Below are 26058 nucleotides of genomic sequence, written 5' to 3'. Positions count from 1 at the left end.
ATATCTTTGAACTTGTAGGGAAAACTGGAGCACCCAGAGAAAACCCACGCAAACACAGAGAGAACATGCAAACTTCACACAGAAATGCCAACTGACCCATCCGGGACTCGAACCTGCAACCTTCGTACTGTGAGGTCACAGTGCTAACCACTGAGCCACCGATCTTCATAGACTGTATATATAATTTTCAAGTGTTCTTATTTTGATCATTGTGTTGTAAATATCCGAGTAACTTTCAAGGGAAAAAAGGTTCGTTGTCAACAGTTTTTGCAGAGAAAAGCTTTTTTGTTACTCATGATCCAATTTGAACATCATAATTAAATAATAAAAGAATAAAGTGTAACATACAGAACGGGACAATTTGATCAGAAACTGATTGGGTTAAGATCAGTTTTCAACCTCTTAGAGTCTTTTGGCTCATCTTACTGGCAAACATTCTTAAACTAGTTCTATGTGTGTATACAGTGTGTGTGTGTGTTTTGCAATCTTAATGTTTTAGAGTTTAGCCCTTCACTGCTTGGCCTTTATTATACAGTGCTCGGCATATATAAGTACACCCCACACAAATCTCTCATTTAAATTCATATTTTTAATAGGAAGTTTTACAATATTTTTATTTGTGCATATACATTAGATCAGTCAGTACTGAAACCAAATCTAGAGCTTATATTAACAAAATAGTTTACAAAAACAGTCAAATTAGTAGCTCAAATTTATATGTTAGGGAAAAATACTTAAACAAATAAAAAAAAAGAGCAAAAATCCAGAAAAAAAAATTATAAAATGTTATATTGCTTGAGTTTAATTGTATTATCTTTCTATTTCGAAATTTGTTAGGTGACTAAAATATTATTTTATTAATTTTAAATATATCTAATGAATATAATAATTTAATAAATAATAATCTAATAAATAAAAACATTTGTTTAAATGTGCCAAAATACATTATTCACTGAGAAATGGATTCAAATTTACGTTTTCAAAATAGGCTGTACTCAATTGTGCTGAACACTGTGTGTATTTATTTATTTTTTAATACCAAACAAACACTTTTTTTTTTTTTTAAATGTAACTTTTTTCCATAATCAAGTTTATTTTCGTTTATATATTAAGTGTCATTCAAGTCAGCTATATTGAAGATTGTATGTTACATATAAGCTTACACAAGCTCGCCTCACAACAAAAGGTTGGAGTCCTGGCTGGGCCAGTTGGCATTTGTGTGTGGAGTTTGCATGTTCTCCCCATATTTGTGTGTGGGTTTCTTCCAGGGGCTCCGGTTTCCCTAAAAGACATGTGCTATAGGTGAATTGGATTACTAAAAAATGGTCGTAGTGTATGCAAGTTTGTAAAGGTGTTTCCCAGTACTGGGCTGTGGCTGGAAGGGCATCTGCTGGTTAAAACATATGCTAGAATAGTTGATGGTTCATTCCGCTGTGGCATCTTCTGAAATAGAGACTAAGTCTTGTTTTGTAAGACTTATTAAAATTTTTTTTGCACATTATTTAATATTATTTTATATAATATTTATATTTTAATTATATGTAAAAAAGTTACTTCTGGTTTCCCCCACAAGTCCAAAGTCACGCGGTATAGGTGAATTGGGTAGGCTAAATTGTCTGTAGTGTATGTGTGTGAATGAGCGTGTATGGATGGATGTAAATACTCTAAGCTAAGCTAAAAGTGCTCCCCCCAGACCTGGAATTCAGCTGAATGGATAAAAAAAAAAATTCAACTGTTCAACTTTAGGTGAGTTGTAAATTGACCCTATTTTAATAATAATAATAATAATAATAATAATAATAATAATAATAATAATAAAAATAATAAAAATAGAAATTCATTCTTTTTTGACTTAGTCCTTTTATTATTCAGGGGTCACCACAGCAGAATGAACTGCCAACTTATCCAGCATATGTTTTACGTAGCTGCAACCCATTACTGGGAAACACCCATACACACTCATTTACACACATGCGATATGGACAATTTAGCTTACCCAATTCACCTATACCGCATGTCTTTGGACCGGGGGAAACCGAAGCACTCGGAGGATACCCATGCGAACACAGGGAGAACATGCAAACTCCACACAAAAATGCCAACTCAACCAGCCAAGGCTCGAACCAGCGACCTTCTTGCTATGAGGGGATCATGCTACCCACTGCGCCACAAGACGCCCAAAATAGAAATTCTCTTTCACAAATGTCTCCATGGTTGCAATGTATGCTACCTGTGCAAAAAGGTTTGCCATCCCATTAATTATATTGACGGAAGTTTGCCAATTTTCAGCCCTGATTATTACGCCGGAATGAGAGTATAGTTCTTAACCATATCGGCCTAAAAAATAGCAACTTAGTTTTTGAGTGAGATGCTAATGGTCTAATCTGATTTAATGATTTATGCTAAGCTAAGCTAAAAGTACTACTGTCAGAACTGGACATTGCCTAAATGAATAAAAATAAATGGTAAAATTCAACTGTTCGACTCTAGGTCAGTTGTAAAATCTTTAAAGGTTGTAAAACTCCTAATAGGAGACAAAAAAAAAAAGCTTCATGAAAGTGTTTTTTTTTTTTCCAGTTGTTGAAACTTGCGTGCATAAAGTATGTGCTGTAAGAGATCTTTCTGTGTTATTGCCGAGAACAAATCAAATGTTCGCCTTTTCCATCAACGGTTAAAGTAAACTGCATGATTGCGTGTTTACAGCAAGTCAGCTATATTTGACTTCAGTTGTCTATGTGATCTGGTTTTGAAATATGTAAGCAAGCCAGCCTGAGGAACCGATGAGAAGTGAGTTTTGCACTGACGCTGGGGGACTTTTAGATCTGAAAAACCTTGTAGAGTGTGGGAACTAAGAACCATCACCTTCTGGGGAAAGTACCGGAGCTGAGAAAGAGGACATGCCACTACCTCTGGACTGAGATATAGGCTTAAATGCCTTATCAGCATGGGGATTTGAGTTTTCCCATGATGCTCGGTTTACTGTACATGTGATGTTTAAAATAATTGTCCTGACCTTCCTGGACTTGATGAATGATTTACTGCAGGGCTTGGTGGAGATGCCCTGTCCGTTCTGGTTAATTAGCATCTAAGTATTTTATCAACGTCAGGCACTTTTATGTCCCTGGGGTGGATTTTTATTCAAACGAACATATTTCAGCCTTAAAACTGTCATGGAGAGTTTTCACTATGCCTTTTTCATTTATTTTGGCTACTTGTCAAAGGGTATTTTTGTATGATTTTTATTGTTTTACCCTTGTCAGAGTGCAAGACTTTAACTCTTGAAATATCATTTATGAAATGTGATGTGAAAGGGAATATTAAGAAACACTGTGCACACTTTGTGGCTTTTTTAAAGGGCGCCTATCAAGAATATCATCTTTTGTAAGCTGTTTGGACAGAACTGTTTAGGTATTGTGTGTCCACGGTCATATTGGGGTGATATAAACACAATAAGTCTCTTTTAAATTATTTCCGGACATCTAAATAGGATCCAAATTCATCCCATTTTCAGGGCCACTGCAATGTGATATAGGAGTGCGGTTTTCCCCACTCACCGAATTGATTGACAGCTGTGTATTAAAATGTCTCTGTAGTAATGCGTATAATCATATCAACAAGACAGGACGTGCGCAAAGCAACTGGGATTAAAAGATCCGTTCAGCTCTCTGTGATCATCTGCACCTCAAGAATGAGTTTTACAATAGAAAAAAGACTTTTGGATTTATTTCAGATATTTAAAATGCTTTTTAAGAAATATATATATATATATATATATATATATATATATATATATATATAATATATATTTATTTATTTATTTATTTTTTTTATTAAACATTTTAGATTTTAGCAGTGTATGTGTGGGAATGTGAGAGTGAGAGTGTGGGAATGTGAGAGTGTATGGGTGTTTCCCAGCACTGGGTTGCAGCTGTGTAAAACATATGCTGGAAAAGTTGGTGATTCGTTTCACTTTGGTGACCACTGATGAATGAAGGGACTATGGCGAAGAAAAATGAATGAATATAACAAAGCCCAAGATCCACCCAAATGATTGGTAAAATAAGAATAAAATGGTAGTACTGCATTAATAAGTACAAAATAAGGATTGAAACATATCTGATAAAGTTTCTCTAATACTTAACCAAAATTGTAAATTATTCTTACTGCCACCATTTATTTTGGCTGTGGTGTATTCCAAACTAATAATGCCCAGTAAGTAGAGCCTCCAAGAAAGATCAGTAGGAGCGGAATAATTAGCCTGATCTCACGAGAAAACGTAGGTATTTTGTAAGTTCAGTGGCTAATTGGTACAAATTCGTACGAGTTCAGTTGTACGAAAATGTACGATTTTAAAAAGGAGGCGTGGCATCCAACCCCACCCCTAACCCCAACCGTCCTTGGGTGATGAGCAAATCATACTAAATTGTACAATTAGATTGTACAAATTCATATGAATTAACCACTAAATAAAAGTTGCCATGAGATTGCGTTGGAATAATCATTTTTTTAAGTGCCTGTTGAAGAAGCACCTGCTTATTGAAATATGGGTTTACTGTTACTCCAGTTCATCAGTTTAACATCACTGTTTACTTTAGCAAATTCCTCTCCTCCTTTCAATCCTTAGCATCTGCTAACTACATAATGCTATGATGAGCACTCTATAGCTTAAATGTAAACCTTTTCCCACTTAGTTTGAAATATCCACATTAAAACGCTGTCAGATTAATGTCAAAATCTTGTTTTGATCATATTTAGTTATGCTTCACACTACCAGATACACTTTGGAGCTCCAGGAATAGGCAAACTGTCAGCTGAGTTATAGCTCTCCGGGCTCCCGTAACATTTCCACATGCTGACATTTATTAAAATCTATATGATTTATCTTGACAAAGCCTTCGGAAGCTAAAGTGCAGTAAACATAAATTAACCTTCACTTTCAGAAATGAACTCCCTGTGCCAGGTACATTATGCAAATCTGGCGCAAAGACTTTACATAACTCTATCTAATATAAAGCATGTCATTTTAACATTTCCTTTGTGCGGAAATAAAATGGCTGGGGGCGCGTAATAAAAACTCATCTGCGGCATTTCTTTTTTTCCTGTTGTAAATTCATGTTGAAATGCCTTAAATACAGCCAGTCGTGTAGTGTGTCTTATGGGTAAAATGCTCTTTAGTTCCCTGTTGTGATGGATTTGTCTCTGGCTACAGTGTTTATGTGGTTGGTATCTCACCTTTTTCAAACCCCAGACCTCTCGATGTGGCTTTATCCTCCATCACAGGTCAAACAGACACCGACACAGTTTTGTTACAGACATCATGTGGATCCCAGGAGACACAAATCTCATTTACACTTCAAGGAGGAAGCCTGGGCTGAACATGCCCTCGTGCTCTTAGTGTCGGCTCTGCTTGTCTGAATTACAGTCAGTCTGAGCTTGACGGCTGTGACGGGACAGAAAGAGGGCTTTCTGGGAGAAATAGCCTGTCTGAGATGGGTGTCAGAGAACTTTAGTGAATTTTGGATGGTGGTTTAAGTGTTTGATCATGAAAAAAATGTGGTGCAAACTAATGGATTATGTGTACAGTTGTTTGGTTGATAGTTTTAAAGTGTAACTTTAAGTTTATCCATCCATCCATCCATCTATTCATCCATCTATCCATCCCCATGCATCTGTCCATCCCCATCCATCCATCACAATGCATACGTGCATCCCAATGCATCCCAATCTATCCATTCATCCCAATCCATTGATCCATCCAAATGCATCCCAATCCATCGATCCATCTCAATGCATCCAAATCCATCCATTTCAGTGCATCCTAATTCACCCCAGTGCATCCTAATCCATCCATCCATCCATCCAACCCAATGCATCCGTCCATCCGTCCATCCCAATGCATTTGTCTGTCCATACATTCTAATGCATCAGTTCATCCCAATGCATCTGTTCATATCCATCCATTCATCCATCCATCCATCCATCCATCCATCCCAATGCATCCTTTCATCTGTCCATTCAGCCATCCCAATGCATCTGTCCATCCATTCATCCCAATACATCCGTCCTTCCATCTTACCCAATGCAACTGTCCATCCATCCATCCATCCATCCATCCATCCATCCATCCATCCATCCATCCCAATGCATCAGTTTATCCCATGCATCTGTCCATTCGTCCATCCCAATGGATCCGTCCATCCTTTTATTCCACTGCATCAGTCCATCCCAATACATCCATCCATCCATCCATCCATCCATTCATCCATCCCAATATTTCCCAATGCATCCCAATCCATCCATCCCAGTGCATCCTAATCCATCCATCCCTCCGTCCGTATGTCTATCCATCCCAATGCATTTGTTCATCCCACTGCATCCATCCATCCATTCATCCATACCAATGCATCTATCATCTGTCAATTTGGTGGTTAATTCGTACAAATTCATATGATTTAAATAGTATGAAAATTTAAGATTTTTAAAAGGAGGTATGACACCAAAGCTCACTTCTAAACCCAACCATCAATGTAGATCAGCAAGTTGTACTAAAATGTTTGAATGAAATAGTACAGAAGAATATGAGTTAGCCACTTAATCAAGAAGTTTTAAATGGGGTATATTCACATGGACTTTTATTTCAGCCAGCCAGCCTAATGGGCTTTTTGTGAACTTGTGTCTTTCCATTATAAAATGCCACGTTTAAGGTCTGATTTTTTAAAAACATCAGTGATTTTCACTGCCTGATAGATATGCGATATAAAGTAGGTCTTAGACCGGACAAGAAGCCCTGCATTAAATTCTATTTTCTCCAGTATTTTCAGTAGTTCAGAGTTTCTGCATTAGCCTGCTGATCCTGATGGCATAAGTGCTTGCATGTCTTTTGCTTGAACAGCTAAACGAATGCTTAAGTCTAACTGATTTTGTTTTAATTACATTACAGCACCGATGCTGTAAAAAGAACCTTATAAAATTGAAAATAGTAACATTAAGCTTTCACCGGAAGTTTATAATTAGCTGAAAAACACTAGCTGTGCATACAGTATAGCCCACTGGCGTGAGATTGCATTGGAAGTTCTCAACTATCAGAATACAAGCATGCTGCTTTTTGGGTTGCATCTGGGTTTGTTGTTTCAACAAACACTAGTAAATCTTAGAAGATCACATGTGTTTATTACAGATGGAGCTCTCAATTTAACTGAGCCCAAAAGCAACATAACACAGTGATTATATCTTGACATAATCCTAATGGAGGCATTACATGCTGCTTTGTAGAGGATTGTACCAATCAGACATAAGAAGTTTACGGCATCCTTTAGATCTCTTGATATAGACTAGTTTTGTTGTTAATATTTTACATATAAAAATAATATAAAATACAAAACTGTAAAAAATAAAAACATGTATATCTTCGTTTTGCATACAGCTTTGAAACTTAATGTAAAACTTGCTAACTAGTTAGTAACTTGATAGCATTCTTTGGTGACATTTTTAAATTCCTGTCCAAACATGCAAAACAATCCCGATTGGTCTATACTCTGTATTTACAGTGCCTACACATTAATCCCACCATTCCTGACTTCCACTTGTTGAATTGCATTGCACTTATTTGTTATAAGTCCTGTTAACATTGCTAATAAGATGTGTTCTAGTCAGATTAGAAGATATGGTCGACACATTTCTATGTACGGCAGCTTTTTTTGACGTCTTAAAGAGCCCATATTATGGGTTTTTGAAAATTCCCCTCCATGTAGTGTGTAACACAGCTCTAAGTGAAGTGAAGTATCCAGCTAAGGCTTAAATCTGTTAGTGTACAGTGTTTAAAACTGTTGATTCATCTATAAAAGAGTCGACTCTTAGTGCTTCAAACGAGTCGCCTTGATACCAAGTCATTAGGTGTTTCGCCATGACGTACGAATGAAACCAAGTTATTCACGTGCACGTGCAAACCCGGGAGATTTCAAACCTGCGGCCCCGCCCTCTGACGCAGAAACCCAGACACACACACACACACACAAACATGCCGGTCGATTGAAGTCACACTGCAGATGGATATTATCGAGCCTCTACCCAAAGATGAAACCTCAGCATTATAGCCAAGCAGTTGGAAACTACTGGAAACTTCTGCAAACAACATGCTACAAAGAATACTTCATCAGCGTTTGTTAAAGGAAGGATCAGTAAAGAGTAACTTACTGATGGACATGTCAGGATGGGTTTCTTCCTCCATTTCTCAAGTGTAAGTACGTGCGATTAAAGTTGCCTCGTTGACTCTAGCTTGCAAATGTATTTAGTTGTGATTTGTTACTTGTAACCGCGTGTACTGTATCAGGTTAACTCGCTTTATTCTCATATCAGGTGCAAAGCCACGTTTAAAACGCGGCGCGTGCTGCTTTGTTTACGGAGCTCCGTGGAGGAGGAGTAGTGTGTGTGTCTGTGTGTGCGTGTGTGTGTGCGCGTGTGCACGCGCTGTCGTCCGGAGGTGTGTGTTTGTTTGTGTGTGTGTGTGTGTGTGTGTGTGTGTGTGTGTGTGTGTGTGTGCAATATGTGTGTGTGTGTGTCTGTGAAAAGAGCAGAGTGAGAAGCTAGGAGATCTCCTCAACTGTTTTTGGAGTTTTTGCTCAAAATAGTTAGTCATCTGTATTTTCAAGTCCATAGTCTGTATTTACATTGACCCACTGGCAGCTAAAATCCACGCCTTACACTATCGAGCGTGTATGAACTGTGATTACTTTTATATTGCTGATTAGCTGTTGGGCATTTCTCTCTCTCACTGAAGGCAGTCGACCAATCGCAACAGACTGTCATTGGTCAAATCAGCGCAGATTAGCTTCGCGCTAAGGAGGGGTTTGGGAACAAATGAGTCACTGGACGATTCATACGGGAGTCGCTGGGATAATTAGGTAAAAATAAATGCAGATTATAAGACCATGAAAGCGTTTTTTGACCTTGCATGCATATTAAACTGTTGTTAAAGACCCTTACTACCAAGATATGACCCTATTTCATGTATAATATGGGCTCTTTAAAGGTTTTTTTTTACTCAAAAATGAAAATTTTGTTATCATATACTCATCAACAAGTTCCAGATCTTGACTGATTACACTCTCACAGCTGAAGCTGCTCAAGGACTGATTCATGGCTGAGTCTTGTTATCTATTTAGTAACACTACAACACATTTTCCTTTGTCTTGCTTTGCCGTGTTTTTGATCCTTGCTTTATTTGTTTATTCCTCTCTGCTGCCTGCCTCTGACCATCTGCCTGCCTTTTGACTACGATCTGGGTTGCCTGTATACATCTGTTTGCACCTGTGTTGACCATTGTGGGCATGACCATTCTAATAAACCTGCATTTGGATCCGCACCCCTGTTGCCAGTTCCACATCCCCGATTACAATAAGAATGGAAACTGGAGACTTTTGAAGAAAAAAAAAAAATATATATATATTTTTTTTCTTCTACTGAGAAAGAAAAATCAGCTGCATCTTAAGCAGAGATGCACAAACTAGGGCCCGAAGTTGGCTCAGGGTAACCTTTGATTTGGCCCACCATCCCATCTGAGAAGCGAGGTAGAATGATTGGAATCCTTTCAAGACTGTCAATTCAAATTTGATGTAACCCTTTGTTTGCTTGATAGCTAAAAGCTAACTGAATTAAGTGTTTCAATTAAATGGTGTAAATTAATCAGATTTTGTTTAAATATAAATACAGTCACCCGACAATGCAGAAAGTTTGGTGAGCAAATCAAGGCAAAGGCAGATTTTGGTTGACCAGTTTATCCTCACTGAACTCCACTGTGTTATTAATGTGATTGTTTATGTTTTTATTTCAATAAGTTATCATTTAAAAAGTTATACTGCATTAGTTTATATGATTTAAAGTAATGTTTTCTATTTATTTTGAAATATTATTCAATAAATCAATGACTGAAATGACCCATGGCAACTTTAATGTAATATAGTTTGGTATATTTACCTTTGGCCCATGACTCTCAATGAAATTTGGTTTTTGGCCCTTCATACGAAAAAGTTTGGGCCCCCCTGATCTTAAGGGTTAAGTAAATTAAACAGCATATTTAATTTTTGACTTAAATATCTCTTAAAATATGGCACCTCTCCCTGGTTAATGTCTTAATATTAATGTTTCTAATTAGCAGGTGACCCTGCAACCAATAAGCAAACAAAAATAATCCAACCATCCAGTCGCCTCCCAAAGGGCAAACTTAAAATACATTTTATTTTCAAGAAGCCATTTATTCACTCAGATACATAGCAGAATAGGAAGAAGAAAAGAAAAAAAAACAATCACAACTTACATTTCATGTACCCTGTTATTGTATATGCACAACATCACAGTGTCTAAAAGAATGAAAAGCAAAACCTTAAAGGCCAGCAGAGAGGTCAAAGAAAAGCGTCCTTCTCCCCGAGGCCTTACACAATATGAGTCCTTTCACTTTAAGAGCTGCATAAAACACATGGTTACATATAGTTCAATGTGAAACATATGGTCTCTATATCTTTTGTATCTGAAGTAGGAATCCTTTCTTCGAAAACCTCATTCATCTTGGTGGGGAGGCAGTAATGCCAGTAACCGATTGTCTTTTCAAGTATACTTGGTCAAATCAAAGCATCTCGGAAAGGTGTTTGCTTTTCATACAAGTCCAATTTTAGAAGATTTTGATCGATTTGATGTTGATAGCAGTTGATAACAGTTCACTCTGTTAAATGAATGTTTTGAGTAGATTAAAAAGTGATCAATATGCACTGGGAGTTCATTGCACCAAGGATAATTTGTTCCTGTCTGTTTCTTTGTTTTCATATTCTTAACACTGAGACTTCAAGCAAGTTGCTGAGAGCTCTGAGGGACACTCAATGCACAATAACTCGATTCAGTTTAATTCAATTCAATTCCATTCAATTCAATTCAATTGTATAGCTCTTTTCACAATTATTATTGTTCCAATTATTATTGTAGCTTCATAAAATATGCCCTTCATTACATTAGTCAAAATCAGAAACGTTAAGAAGTTGTGTGGGCAGTAGGGCTGGACGATATAGAAAAAATCTGACATTGGGTTAATTTGTTTTTCTGCAGTATTTATTGCGTTGTGAATATAATTATTTCACCAAATCATTTGAATAGCTCAACTTGAAGAAAAAAAAAAACTTCTAATTTTAGATAGATTTGGATCATTTTGGCCAGATAATCTGCATAATTTTTTTGTCTACCTTTATTCATAGGTACAGGTTGAATAATCAAATAAAACTGCATGCGCAGTCTTCATTGTATTAAAGTTTAGTGCAATACATTTTCATTGATATAATTTAAACACAATAACTTGTATACAATAGTCTGATTCATTGGCCTTAGAAATAAAAATAAAAGAAGAACTTGTTAACTCTATTAAGGTTAAACTTCACAATCACTCAATATGGTTCCTGGTTAGCAATAATTCCACTCAAATATCCTGAGGAATGAATAAACTGAAGCTGAACTTGACATTGCAAATCCTGCAGTGTGACTATTGCTAATGATTGCATTGTGATATCAATGTCGAAATGAGCATTGTGCAAGTATATAAACATATTTCACTTGTAGTGACAGAGTATATAATGTCATTCTAAAGGAATTTTAGAATCCCCTTGGAGGGGAGATGAGTCCAACATACAGCATCTAAACACTGGGGTACCTCAAGGCTCTGTTCTTGGGCCACTTCTCTTCTCCATCTACACGTCATCTCTAGGTCCAGTCATCCAGAGACATGGATTCTCCTACCACTGCTATGCTGATGATACCCAGCTATACCTCTCTTTTCATCCTGATGATCCCTCCGTTCCAGCTCGCATCTCAGCCTGCCTGTTGGACATTTCACACTGGATGAAAGATCATCATCTTCAGCTTAACCTCGCAAAAACGGAAATGCTTGTAGTTTCTGCCAACCCGACTCTACATCATATCTTTTCAATCCAGATGGATGGGGCAACCATTACTGCATCCAAAATGGTGAAAAGCCTTGGAGTAACGATTGATGACCAACTAAACTTCTCTGACCACATTTCTAGAACTGCTCGATCGTGCAGATTCGCACTCTATAACATCAAAAAGATCTGACCCTTTTTATCTGAACATGCAGCTCAACTTCTTGTTCAAGCTCTTGTTCTCTCCAAACTGGATTACTGCAACTCTCTACTAGCTGGGCTTCCAGCTAACTCTATCAAGCCTCTTCAGCTGCTCCAGAACGCAGCAGCACGAGTGGTCTTCAATGAACCTAAACGAGCACATGTCACTCCGCTGCTCGTCCGTTTGCACTGGCTGCCAGTTGCTGCTCGCATCAAATTCAAAGCTCTGATGTTTGCCTACAAAGCGACTTCTGGCCTTGCTCCTTCTTATCTGCTCTCACTTCTGCAGATCTATGTGCCCTCCAGAAACTTGCGTTCTGTGAATGAACGTCGCCTCGTGGTTCCATCCCAAAGAGGGAAGAAATCACTTTCGCTCACGCTCACGCTCAATCTGCCCAGTTGGTGGAATGAACTCCCTAACTGCATCAGAACAGCAGAGTCACTTGCTATTTTCAAGAAACGACTAAAAACTCAACTATTTAGTCTCCACTTCACTTCCTAATCTGCAATTGCCTCTCTGGATATCACCTTAACTGTACCCAAAAAAAAAAAAAAAAAAAGTACTAATACTTTCCTTCTTAGACTTTACAGACCTGAAACTTGCCTATAGCACTTATTCATTGTTGCTCTTATAGTTGTGTAAGTTGCTTCCTTGTCCTCATTTGTAAGTCGCTTTGGATAAAAGTGTCTGCTAAATGACTAAATGTAAATGCAAATGTAAATAATATATGCAGTTGAAGTCAGACTTATTAGCCCCCTTTGATTTTTGTTCCTTTTTTTTTTTTATATTTTCCAAATGATGTTTAACAGAGCAAGGATTTTCGCAGTATGTCTGATAATATTTTTTCTGAAGAAGTAAGTCTTATTTGTTTTATTTCGGCTAGAAAAAAGCAGTTTTAAAAACTTTTAAACACCATTTTAAGGACAAACTTATTAACCCCTTTAAGCTATTTTTTTTCTGAATGGTCTACAGAACAAACCATCGTTATACAATAACTTGCCTAATTACCCTAACCAGCCTAGTTAACCTAGTTAAGCGTTAAAAGTCTCTAAGCTGTATAGAAGTGTCTTGAAAATATCTAGTAATATATTATTTACTGTCATCATGGAAAAGATCAAATAAATCAGTTATTAGAAATGAGTTATTAAAACTATTACGTTTAAAAATAAAGGGAGGGGTTAATAATTCAGGCGGGCTGATAATTCTGATTTCAACTGTACATAGAATAATAGTACATGTACGATAAAGAGTATTAAGTATGTGTTGTTCTCGAAGTTAAAGCAGCGTTTCTTTATCCCAGTGCTTGTGCCCTACCGCACTGCACATTTTGTTTGTTTCTCTTTCCATCAGACGTTTGTTCTAATTCGACAACAAGTGCCATGGCTTTTAGTGTGTGACATGTGAATTTCTATTGTATTTATTGATATTATGGCATACTTCATGCTTCTCTAGTAAAACTCTGCAGGCAGTGCTGTTGTGTAAATCTGTGAACGAAGGTTTCAAAGTGAAATAAAGGTTTCTCATGCTCCAGTAGAGCACAATGAAGGAGAAGGGACTATGGAAGATTGCACACTGTATAGGGAACATGTCACTGAAAACACATGTCTTACACAGAGATCTTCGAACAAGCAGGTTATATGAGTTAAATAAGAACTTAGTGTGACACAAGGATCGGGATTGAGAAACGCTTTCTTTGGAAATCTCAAAGTTGTAAAACACCAAAGTTGGAAAACACCAGTTGTAGCCTCATTTTACAACTGGTGTAGAGTTAAACAGTTGAGTTTTACCATTTTTGAATCCATTCAGCCGATCTCCGGGTTTGGTGGGAGAGCCTTTAGCTTAGCTTAGCATAGATCATTGAATCCGATTAGACCATTAGCATCTCACTCGAAAATGATCAAAGAGTTATTACCAAAATGTTGGTATTTTTTAGTCTGATATGGATAGGAACTAAATTCATTATGGCGTAATAATCAAGGAACTTTGCTGCAGTACCATGGCTGCAACAGGTGCAATGGTATCACACAGCTGCCACAAATCTTGCAACCACAAAGACATTTGTGAGAGAAGATGATTCAGAACTATCTTCATCTGAATGGATTAAAAATGGTCAAACTCAACTCTTTAAGCATATATATATATATTTTTTTATGTGGAGTGTTTTTACAACTAACTGCAGTAATATAAATATAGTGCAAAAAAAAAAAAAACTTTCTGTGTGTATGAGCTATAGAAATGCTGCATTTTAAACTCTATCTAGTTGCGTTTTGAGTGTTCTCATGAAAGTTTGTCAGTCAGAGCTTGTCAATTTAAAAGCATGTGCTCTGAAGTAAATCTTCACTTTTAGCTCAAATAAACTACTGTGAGTGCAGGAGTCGTGCTCATTTTGCTGCATATTCATCACTTTAAGAGAAAGCTGCATTCCTGGGCGAAGGGTCGGCTTTGGTTAAAGCTGCAGTTTACATAACATACTTAATCTGTGTACAACATGCTTATGGGAGCAGAGTGACATCCGCTGCAATTGATCTTTAGGCTAGATATTCTGGGAGCAAACAAGTGACAGTGGCTAAATGGACATTTAAGGAAATTTATAAACATACTCGGAATAAGAGGAGTGCGGATGGCTCTCTTGATATCTGTCTGTGCCAAAATCTAAATCCAAGGGGGGACAGAGGGATATTTTCATCCTGAGAAATGTTAAGTGTCCTGAGACCCCTCAGTCTGGACATAATGAGGATAGATTTTACTCCTACTCATCATCTTCAGTTTGCTTCCTCACTGTGGGCTTCATTTATGGGCTGTGTGAAATGCTTTTGAAAACTACATTATATTTGAATTAAGTTAATCCTTTTGCTTTTGTCTAAAATGTTAAATAAAATGACTGATAAGGGTGAATTGATGTAATTATTTAATGAAAAGAAGAATAAACTGATCAGATGATGCTAGACAAAAATGTGCACAATGCTTCCATCTAGTGGGCATGTTGTCTAATATCTATCTATCTATCTATCTATCTATCTATCTATCTATCTATCTATCTATCTATCTATCTATCTATCTATCTATCTATCTATCTATCTATCTATCTATCTATCTATCTATCTATCTATCTATCTATCTATCTATCTATCTATCTATCTATCTATCTATCTATCTATCTATCTCTCTCATAATGATAAAATAATGAATAAATGCAAACATAATAAAAACATTATGTATATAATAAAATAATAAAATGTAATTATAATATGAAAAATAAAACTTTTCTGAATGTATCCATGTTGTAAAATAAAAATAAAATAATGAATAAATGCAAACATAATAAAAACATTATATATATATATATATATATATATATATATATATATATATATATATATATATATATATATATATATATAAATAAAATATAATAAAATAAAATAATAAAATGTAAGTATAATATGAAAAATAAAACTTTTCTGAATTCATCCACATGTTGTAAAATCACACTAAACATATTAATTTACAAAGAAATAAATAAAAAAAGTTTTAATATTTAGCATTTCACAATGTGTTTGTGTGTGTTATAGATCCCACAGGACAGAGATGTTTTAATAATAATAATAATGATAATAATACTAATATATATATATATATATATATATATATATATATATATATATATATATATATATATATATATATATATATATATATATATAAACTTTATTCAAATTTTTTATTTTAATTAAAAATAAAAATAGGGTAGAAAACATTTTACTCGGAAATTACATGCAAATTAATTACACAGAAATAACAATACATCGATCTGAGGTGCTGAATAAACAAAGTTATTAAAGAAGTGAACGAGTTCAAGTATGTTGGCATAACTCTAGACATGAGTTTAAAATTTGATAGTTATGTTAAAAATGAGTCTAAGAAGGCCAAGTCTAAACTGTTTTCATTTAATTAAAAGATTTTTAATATATCAGATTGCAAAATAATATACAATGATATTCTCACACTTGTCATATTGCATTACATCATGGTTACCAGCCTCTTTAATCACATTGAAGCCTATTCATTTGATATATAAACAAACATCATTGTGAGGTTTTATATAAGCAAAACCTTTTTAGTTTTATTTATCCTTAATTGTTTTTTAAATGTTTAAATAATCAGGTTCCAATGCTGTTTTCTGATCTAATCAGTACACTGTAAAAAAAAATCCTGGTTGCCTTATTTTTTAAAGCTGAATCCACAGCAATCCACATTCTTGCCAAAGCAGAATGAACCGCCAACTTATCCAGCATATGCTTTATGCAGCGGATGCCCTTCCAGCTGCAACCCATCACTGGGAAACACATACACACTAATTCACACACACACACACACACTAAGGACAATTTAGTCAACCCAATTGACCTGTAATGCATGTATTTGGACTGTGGCGGAAACCTGAGCACATGGATCCAATGAACTTCTATTATGTTAAACTGACTTAAAACAGCTTTCAAAACGTATAAAATTAAGCTAGAACATGATTAGCTTAGTATAATAAATTACAATGACTAAAAAACATATGTTGTCAGGGCTAATTAATCTTATCATTTTTACAGTGTATATCAATCCTCTCATAGTCACATGAGCAACTGCTAATGGTGACGGTCTTGTTCCAAAGTGTAAGACCTCTTTTGGTCAATCCGTTAAGGGAACCAAATTGTGGAATGATTTACCTGTTAGCATAAAATTTGGAAGTTATAAATGTTTTTGGTAGTTACTTACAAAGTGGTAAAAAAAACAAAAACAAAACAGCAGTGTCTACACAAATAGTTCACTATTAGGTTGTTGATCATGCCGCATTTGCTTTTGTCTTAAAAACTAGTTTACGTAAATAATTATAATATTTATGTGTTTATAATGTGTTTTAATGTTTATAATGTGCATATGTAGCTATTCTATTTTCATTTTAGGCAAAGCCTCCCATATATAGGTGTTGAGAATTAGCAAGTCTGACGTTTCCACCTTTCAAAATCACTCACAACTTGTATACTTTGCAGTGAACCACTCTGACAAGTTAAAGAAAGAAACAATCACAGATTTTTAGTAAAACATGTTGCTTGGGGGTCAGATCTGACAGTTCATGGCTCAGCTCTTCATACTCATGGCCTCATCTCTGACAGCCACTCATTCATTTAACGTTGAGGCTTCAGGATGTCATATAAATCTGGAGGAAGTTTAGGAATATATGGATCAGGACTGAGGGCAGTGAAATGAGGCCGATCTGATCCACTGCATTCTAAACACCACCAAAACACACTCCGGCAAGGTGGAGAATGAGGAAGATCTGAAGACGGAAAAGATGAAATGATGGTTCTGCCGGAGAGCATCGCGGTGTGCCCTGAATTTACTGATGTGCTTCCAGATGCCATGCCTTCATCAGACTCATTAATCTGGCTCTGAGAAACACTGTCATGCTGCCAAACAGGACATCTACAACTCTCAGAATATAAAGATCAAAATCAAAGGAAACACTCCTAAGAAATGTTGATTTTTCTCACTTTTTTTGCTTTGTTTTCTCTTTCCTTTTTTGTTTCCTATTTGTTTGTGTCCTAAAATAGGCTATGTATTATATATGGGGGGTACATTTTTTAAATTTTCGTTCATTTATTTATTCATTTGATTGTTTACTGTTTATTTCCAATATTTTCTTTGTGATTTTAGAAAATGTGTATGAAGAGAATAACTTTTCTTTATCATTTTAAGAAGTTACATATATGCTACTGTTGCATCGTCAAACCTTTTATCAATTTTGATAGACAGATAGATGGATGGATGGGTGGACGGACGGACGGACGGATGGATGGATACTTTTGTTTCCCATTTGTTTTTGTCCTTAAATTTAGGCTTGTAAATGTCGGCTAAAATGTATGTGTCACATGGTTAATACATATTTAAAAAAAAATTTATTCATTCATCCATGCATTATTTTATATATTTGTTTTGTTTGATTTAAGAGAATAAGTTTATTTTCTTATATTTTTCATATTTTAAGAAGTTAAATATATGCAGCGGTTGCATTGTCAAACATTTGATCAATTTAGATAGATAGATAGATAGATAGATAGATAGATAGATAGATAGATAGATAGATAGATAGATAGATAGATAGATAGATAGATAGATAGATAGATAGATAGATAGATAGATAGATAGATAGACAGACTGATAGACAGACGGACGGATGGATGGATGGATGGATGGATAGATTCTTTTGTATCCCATTTGTTTTTGTCCTCTAATGTAGGGTATGTCACATGAATGATACATATATATTTTTTCATTTTCATTCATTTATTCATTAATGCATTATTTTATGCATTTGTTTTGTTTAAGAGTATAACTTTTCTTTCTCATATTTTTCATATTTTAAAAAATTAAATGTATGCAGCGGTTGCATTGTCAAACCTTTTATTAAATGAGATAGATAGATAGATAGATAGATAGATAGATAGATAGATAGATAGATAGATAGATAGATAGATAGATAGATAGATAGATAGATAGATAGATAGATAGATAGATAGATAGATAGATAGATAGATAGATAGATAGATAGATAGATAGATAGATAGATAGATAGATAGATACTGTTTGTCTTCATTATAGGTAGCTATGATATATTTCCTTTAGCATATTATAAACCAGTGTGTCTTCAGTCACTGGGGGCGCTGTTCGGAAGTGAATGCCCGTGTGAACTCATTGATGACTCACTGAACTCGCCGATGAGCGGCACCTCAGGTCAGTAATCTTTTTATTGAGAAGTTAGAAACATGTAATCTTTCACAAACAACTCTTGTAGAATTATTTGTTGAACAACGTGTACTTGAGGGCTGGTTTAAACGAAAGCTAACTTTCCTATGCTGGTTGAGACCAAAAAGAGTTTTCCTATGCAAACAGGTGCTTAATTGGCATCTAGATCTTTGCTTGGCGTCGCGTTTGTGGTCAAACAAATGAACTATAGTTTTATATCATGGGTTTACTATCAGTGATAGCCAGTGGCGCAATTAACTGATAACTTTTTTTTGGTGAATACATTTTATTTTTTTTATTATTTACAAAATAACACATTTCATAAACAAGTAAAACATAGTCTTGTGTCAGAACTATTGACTTGCAGTCAGTAATTGTAATAATATGTATACCCGGGGTTGTAACATGGATTTTTTTTTTTTTTTTGATAGCTAAATAATTTCTGTTTGGTAAATAAAATGGTATTTTGATTATTACTGCTTACTTTAGCAATGTTTACATTGATCTCATCACATTAGTTTGGCTGTAATGTGTCTAAAATGATGCTTTACCAAGCTGACTAACAGATGTGGTTTTGGCATTTGGTTTTGATGTCATTTACATTTCTCAGTTTGTTTGTGTTTGCATGTTCAGGAGGGGGCATTTATGATAATTTACATCAGATTTTTAAAATCGCATTTTGGCAATCTATTTGACACTTTGATTTCTGAAAAAAAAATGAGTTCAAATCAGTTTTAAAGGGCGTGACTTTAATCATTTACTCTTGTTATTTGGTATACACTTTTAAGTTAATGGTTTAGGTGAAGCTGTCGTCGGCTTGAAAAATTTGCTGAAATACAACTTTTTCAATTTTTAGTGTCTCAGTATGGTGCAAGTTATTTGCTTATTAAGAGTGAATTTCTGAATCCTCCATTAACTGACTTGTTTAAGAAAGAATCATCACTGCTGTTTATTGTTTGATGACTTGGCAACAGGGGAAAATCATTTTTATATTACTATGTGTTAATATAAATTAATATATTCTTAGTCCAGGGGTCCGTTCTTCGTACTGACATTTTAATCTGATTCGCGAACTTTGTTTGAAGAACCAAATTAGAGAGAGATCAATTGTCAAGATTAAAAGATCCAGGATCTGCCAAATCATCTTAGATCATTTAAGCAAGGTACGAAGAAAGGACCCCTGGGTTGCAGCTGGAAGGTCATCAGCAGCAAGAAACCAAAAAAAAAAAAAAAAAACATATATGCCAGAGTAATTGGCGGTTCATTCTTTAGTGGTGATTCCTGAAAAATCAGGCACCAATAAATGAGAGTGAGTAGTAATTGCATAATTGATAATTAAACTTCTCACCCTAAATGCTTGTTTCTAAGAATTATAGTAATATTTTATTTCAACACGTTGGCTTAGTGGTTAGGACTGCCGCCCCACAGTAGATTGCTGGTTTGAATCCCGGCTAGGTATGCATGGGTTTTCTCCGGGTACTCTGATTTTCCCCATAGTCCAAAGACATGCAATAGGTGAATTGAATAAACAAAATTGGTTATAGTGTATGAGTGTGATGGTGAGTGTATGGGGGTTTCCCAGTACTGGGTTGCAGCTGGAAGGGCATCCGCTGCATTTAACATAAGCTGAATAAGTTGGCAATTCATTCCACTGTGGCGACCCCTGATTAATAAAGGGACTAGCCAAAGAAAATGAATGAATGAAGTTTTATTTCAAAAAACGCTTCTTGCATTTTTAGTTTTCAACTGTTTGCTCCATGATTGCAATTCATTCTGTAAATGACACTGCACTTCTAGTGGAGTGGTTTTTCTTCAGTATTGGGCTAAAATTTTTCGGAAAAGAGCGGACTCAAGTTGTTTGTTTGGGAAAGAATGATTAAAGAAGGTGACATTCAGCATCAAGAGGGCAGCACAAATACTATGAGCCTAATCTATCACTGGAATACATAATGCATCCACCAGGACTGCATGCTGCCACCACACAAATGTGAGTGGACGTTTTCAGATGGGCCTTATTGTGCAAAAATGATTACTTTCCCTCTGCTGAAAAATGCCCCTCTGATTAAATGCATCAGTGCATCGAGGGGACCGTGCTTTGTGTGCCTTGCTTTTGCCTATGTGTGTGCGTGTCTATGAGAGCTCAGAGTGGCTAATCTTTGAGAAAATTCAAGTTTTGAAATAAGTCCAGGACAATCACATTTCAAAAATGAAAGTGAGAGCGAGGGGAGGAAGAAAACCCCCACGTCTCTTCATCCAGCCTCTTCCCATCAGTCTTTCTAAGTGGCAGGACTTTATCTTTTCATTATAAAAGACTAATTAGAAATCAACACTTTTAATTAAGGAGAGGAATTTGATTTAATATTTTAATAACCGACATGCAGTAGTGTTTAATTGTTGATATACAGATGAACTCCAAATGGGCTGCGCTATTTAAGAAAATCCTCTTTAATCAATTGATTATTTGAAGTTAATTGGTCGATTAGATTAGTAAACTCAAAGTGTAGGGTTGATAATTATCCTCAGATCATTTTGTTGGTTGGTGATTGTTTTGTAGATTTTCATATGTACAGTTGAACATTTTAATAATCTTAATTTTGTTTATTTTTTAAATATCTCCCAAGTGATATTTAACCTGGAAAATATATAGCATTAAATAAATAAATAAATAAATATATGTCAATGTTTTCAAACTATTCTATGTGATTACCAAAGTCACACAAGTGGCAATTTCACATCTGTCTCATCCATAACTGAGAGATGTCACATCCATAACGACACTTTTTCTCCATAAATGTGAAAAAAATAAAATAAAATAAAACCAATCATTTTTGTTTTATAGAGAGCCAACTCTTATCCTTTTGAATATTATCGTTTCTTTTGGGTTGTGCAGTTTAATTCACAGAATTTTTACAAAGTATGTTGTATTCTGTAAACCCGCAGATTTTTTTTTTGTCTCATCTATAACGCATGTTTATTTTCCTCATTTTAAGTACAAAACATGTTTACAGATATTTTTCTGGTCCCTTAACTCTGTGGTCAGTTGTTCTGGAAATGATAAACAAAAATATCAATATAATGTTAAAATATGCTTTCTATGCGTTTTTACTGCAAACGTATATGTACATGTACATGTATATGTGTGTGTGTGTGTGTGTGTGTGTGTGTGTGTATATATATATGTGTGTGTGTATATAATATATATATATATATTTATATACATACACGTGTATATTTATGTCTATGTGTGATTAATTGTGCACTTCTATATACATTTTTCATAAAGTTTTAATTAAATTCATATTATCATTGAAGATATGGCAGTGCGGTGGCGCAGTGGGTAGCGCTGTGGCCTCACAGTAAAAAGGTCACTGGTTCGAGCCTTCGCTGGGTCAGTTGGCATTTTTTATGTTTGGAGTTTGCATGTTCTCCCCGTGTTGGTGTGTTTTTCTCCGGGTGCTCCGGTTTCCCCCACAGTCCAAAGATATGTGCTGTAGGTGAATTTGATAAGCTAAATTGTTCGTTGTATGTGTGTGAATGAGTGTATGGGTGTTTCCTAGTGATGGGTTGCAGCTGGAAGGGCATCCGCTGCGTAAAACATGTGCTGGATAATTTGGCGGTTCGTTCCAAAATATCAACGTCTAATAATGTTACAGCTTGACGTTGTGTGGACGTTACTACTATGATGTTTATTAGACATTGGATTTTGGTTGCCATACCTGACGAATAAATGTTAGTATTTGACGTCAATATGACTTTGGTTTAAGATGTGGGCTCAACATTGGATTTTGGTCACTTTCTAACACAACTTAAAATCGACTAAACATCAGCGTTATTTGACAGCATTATTGGACATCAAGATAATGTTGTTCTTAGACGCTGGCTAGACATTGAATATTGGTCACCTGACGTTAAGAACTGAATCTAACCTAATATTAACATCTTATGATGTTGTTTGCCCAATGGGTTAGAATAAATAGATTCCTTTTTCACATTACTTTTTTACACAAGTAATTGAAAACATAACAATAATAATAATTTTTATTTATATAGCGCCTTTCCAGAGCTCAAGGACACTTTACAAAGAATGCTACACAAAGAGATGGTACAAGCAGATAGTAAACAAACATACAGGAAGTCAAATATAACAAACTGGAAATACAAAAACAAGATCTAAGAAACAAATCAGCAGAGTGCAGGTGAATCAGATAAAGTGGTCAGTTTGGCAGATCAGAAGCAAAGTATTTAGAAAATAAGTGAGTCTTAAGTAAGGATTTGAATTCAGAGATATTATTAGCAGAAAGCATTGGGCATGGTAGAGCGTTCCAGAGTTTGGGTGCAATAACACTAAATGTTCTGCTCCCCATTGAAGAGAGGTGGTACCGAGGGACAGCGAGAAGGCCAGAGTCAGCAGAGCGTAGTGAACGAGTTGGGGTGTAGGGGACAAGCATGTTGCAAAGATAAGAGGGAGCTAGGCTACTTAGGGATCTAAATGCAAGTAAGCACTTCAGACAGTTGCATTTAATATGGTTGTAAAATGTAAAAAAAAAATTTAAATATATTTATATATTTAAATATATATAAAAAATAAATATATTTTGATGTAGACATAAATATGCTGTCTTATTTTTAACATAAATAGTAAGGCAAATACAGTAAGACAGTTAACATTTTTTGTTAAATTAAAAGGTATTCATTTGTGACCATAAAATATATAAATGATTTCTTAATGCTTTAAGCTCACTGTGTAACAAGTCAGTCTGCCATTATCGCAGGATATTTTGCCATAATAACCGAGCGGCTTACATAATCTTTCATGCATTATGTGCGCTGCAAGTATTTGCGAGTATTAAAATGCCTGTGAAGTCTTGCTGCTCATAGACGGGCCAGAAGAGCTGAGTCAGCACTAAATCTCTCATGCGACTTGTCTCTGAAGTTCACTCCGCCGTCAGTCATTCTCATCTGTCCCACGGTGGCAGATGTCCCGGAGAGGAGTGGCGCTGTCTGGAAAAATTAGGCACACCCCAATAATCTTTAATATTGTTTCATGAAGCATAATTAAAAAGGCTTTATCATTGGATGGAGGACAGCTTCAGTAATGAACTGTCTCCACTCATGCAGAGAGCCATTAATACACATGCACACACATACACACACACACACACACACACACACACACACACACACACACACACACACACACACACACACACACACACACACACACACACACACACACACACACACATAGGAAAACAAATATGACCTGCTATCAGTATTGAGTCACAATGATTTTTTTCATGCAATTGTCAGTTTTGAGGTCTGGGGATTTTTGCCTTTGTGTAAAGACAATTTTTGTCAAGATAAAAATAAATTGTATGTTAAAGTTGACATAAATGTGCAAATACATTTTACGTGTTTTTAAAAAAAATATTTTTATAAATTTGTGTCTGTAGATTTGAATGTCAGTGTATTTTAAATAGAGGTGTGAACCTATACTGGTCTCACGGTTTGGTTTGGTTACGATTATATATCTCGGTGCATCACAGTGCATTGACGATGCTTTCTAATTACAGTGTTATATTTTAGGGGGGAGGCTATAACAAGCTGTCTGTATAAACACACAGACACACAGCACCACACTGTCTCTCATTCAAACACATACACAAACAAAGACAGCACCAAACAAACAAACACACACAAACACACACTTAAGCCCTCGCAACAGGGAGAGCTCGCGCTGAGCGGAGCAGAAAAACGAAAAAAAAACGAAAAAAAAAAATGAAAAAAAGAAGCACTTTTCCGACGGTCCCTTACTGAGAGCTCCTCTCAGCACGAGCTCTCTCGGCTAAACACATATTGCGAGGGCTTAAACGGAGCAGTGAACGTAATGTCGAGTGAAACAAAAAAGAAAGACAGCTGTGAAACATAACCAGCTTTGTCTTTTTGTAGGAAACACACTTTAGATCTTTTTAGGGTGAGAGGTTTTTGAGATAATGCCGTCTATAACTGAATGTGTGTCAGGAAAATCGAAAACAAAACCAACTGAACCGCGCTCATTTCTGGCGCCCCCCTGGATATACAGCACCCTTAGCATATGCCTATACTGCCTATGCTAGGGCCGGCCCTGAGTTGCCTGATGTAAATACTCGCTCTCACCTTCCTCGCGACAGATCGCTTAGGAGATAAATGACGTCAGTACATAATAAACGGTTATGATTATTACTGAACCGATACAGAATTGTCCGCGTCTGCATCGCGGTGCACCGAAGAAACAATTAATTTTGACACCCCTAATTTTAAAGGCTGGTATGTCAAACATGTTATGAGTTTTTCTTATATAGACTAAACTTCACAGTTTTATTTTCATGTATATTCTGAAGATTTTTGATAACTGAGGGATTTATTACATGCATATTTTGTATACTAAATTATACTAAAATATAGTATTAGTCAGTGTTGGGGAAAGTTATGTGTGTAATAAATGATGGTATTGAGTTACTCTCCAAAAAATTAACTACTGTAGTTGCGTGACTTAGGGCGTACTCACACTATGCTATCTGAACCGTGCCCAGGCCTGTTTCCCGGATTATTTGAAAAGTGTGAGTGCGCTGAATCTGGCTCAGGCACGGTTCCTTTGCCCGCCCTGGCCCGGTTGGAAGAGGTGGGCCTGAGCGTGGTTTACTTGGGCTTTGGCGCGGTATGCTTGTGTGTGAGTGCAAAACAAGCCAAAGCCCGAAACTGAAAGCGAGACGTGACTCTTAAGGGACTGTTTCGTATGAATTTATTAATCATTCTTACTGTTCAATGAACGCAATATGTCATAGTTTATGAAATACGCAAACCCCTCACTGCACGACAGCTGCGCACCTTTAGCAAACCTCCTTATTCCTGCAGCACGAGGGCTTTATGATTGTTTATGAGCGTCAAAAGTGGCGGATCTGTTCGGCAAAATATATAACTGCGTGTCATCGCATCCCTGAGGACTGTTTGGCGAAATATTTGACTGCATGTCATTGCATATCAAACGACTTTAACGATATAACTGGAGAAATCTCCTCTGTGCTGAGCGAGAGCGCTCACTGAACAGCGCAGCATCGATGACGAAAGCGTGCCCAGGCCCTATTGTAATGTGAGTGCGGGCCGTCG

The 26058-nt window shown here is 35.9% G+C and overlaps 1 protein-coding gene across 4 annotated transcripts in view; it reads left to right on the top strand.

The window, feature by feature from the left end:
• The window catches only part of LOC141377471 (uncharacterized), a 370516-nt gene that overhangs the window by 23765 nt on the left and 320693 nt on the right, over positions 1-26058 (top strand). For 3 of the 4 annotated variants that reach the window (XR_015507898.1, XR_015507901.1, XR_015507902.1), the window contains exon 1: positions 18824-18900. The exons of the other annotated variant lie outside the window; for it this stretch is intronic. The gene's annotated coding sequence lies outside the window, so the exon portion shown is untranslated. Of the gene's footprint in view, positions 1-18823; positions 18901-26058 lie in introns of those variants that run through there. 4 annotated transcript variants of the gene reach the window in all.

Source organism: Danio rerio, chromosome 14, assembly GCF_052040795.2.
Source record: "Danio rerio strain M-AB ecotype USA chromosome 14, GRCz13ab, whole genome shotgun sequence".
Classification (NCBI taxonomy): domain Eukaryota; kingdom Metazoa; phylum Chordata; class Actinopteri; order Cypriniformes; family Danionidae; genus Danio; species Danio rerio.
This window is presented reverse-complemented; position numbering and strand designations above follow the sequence as displayed.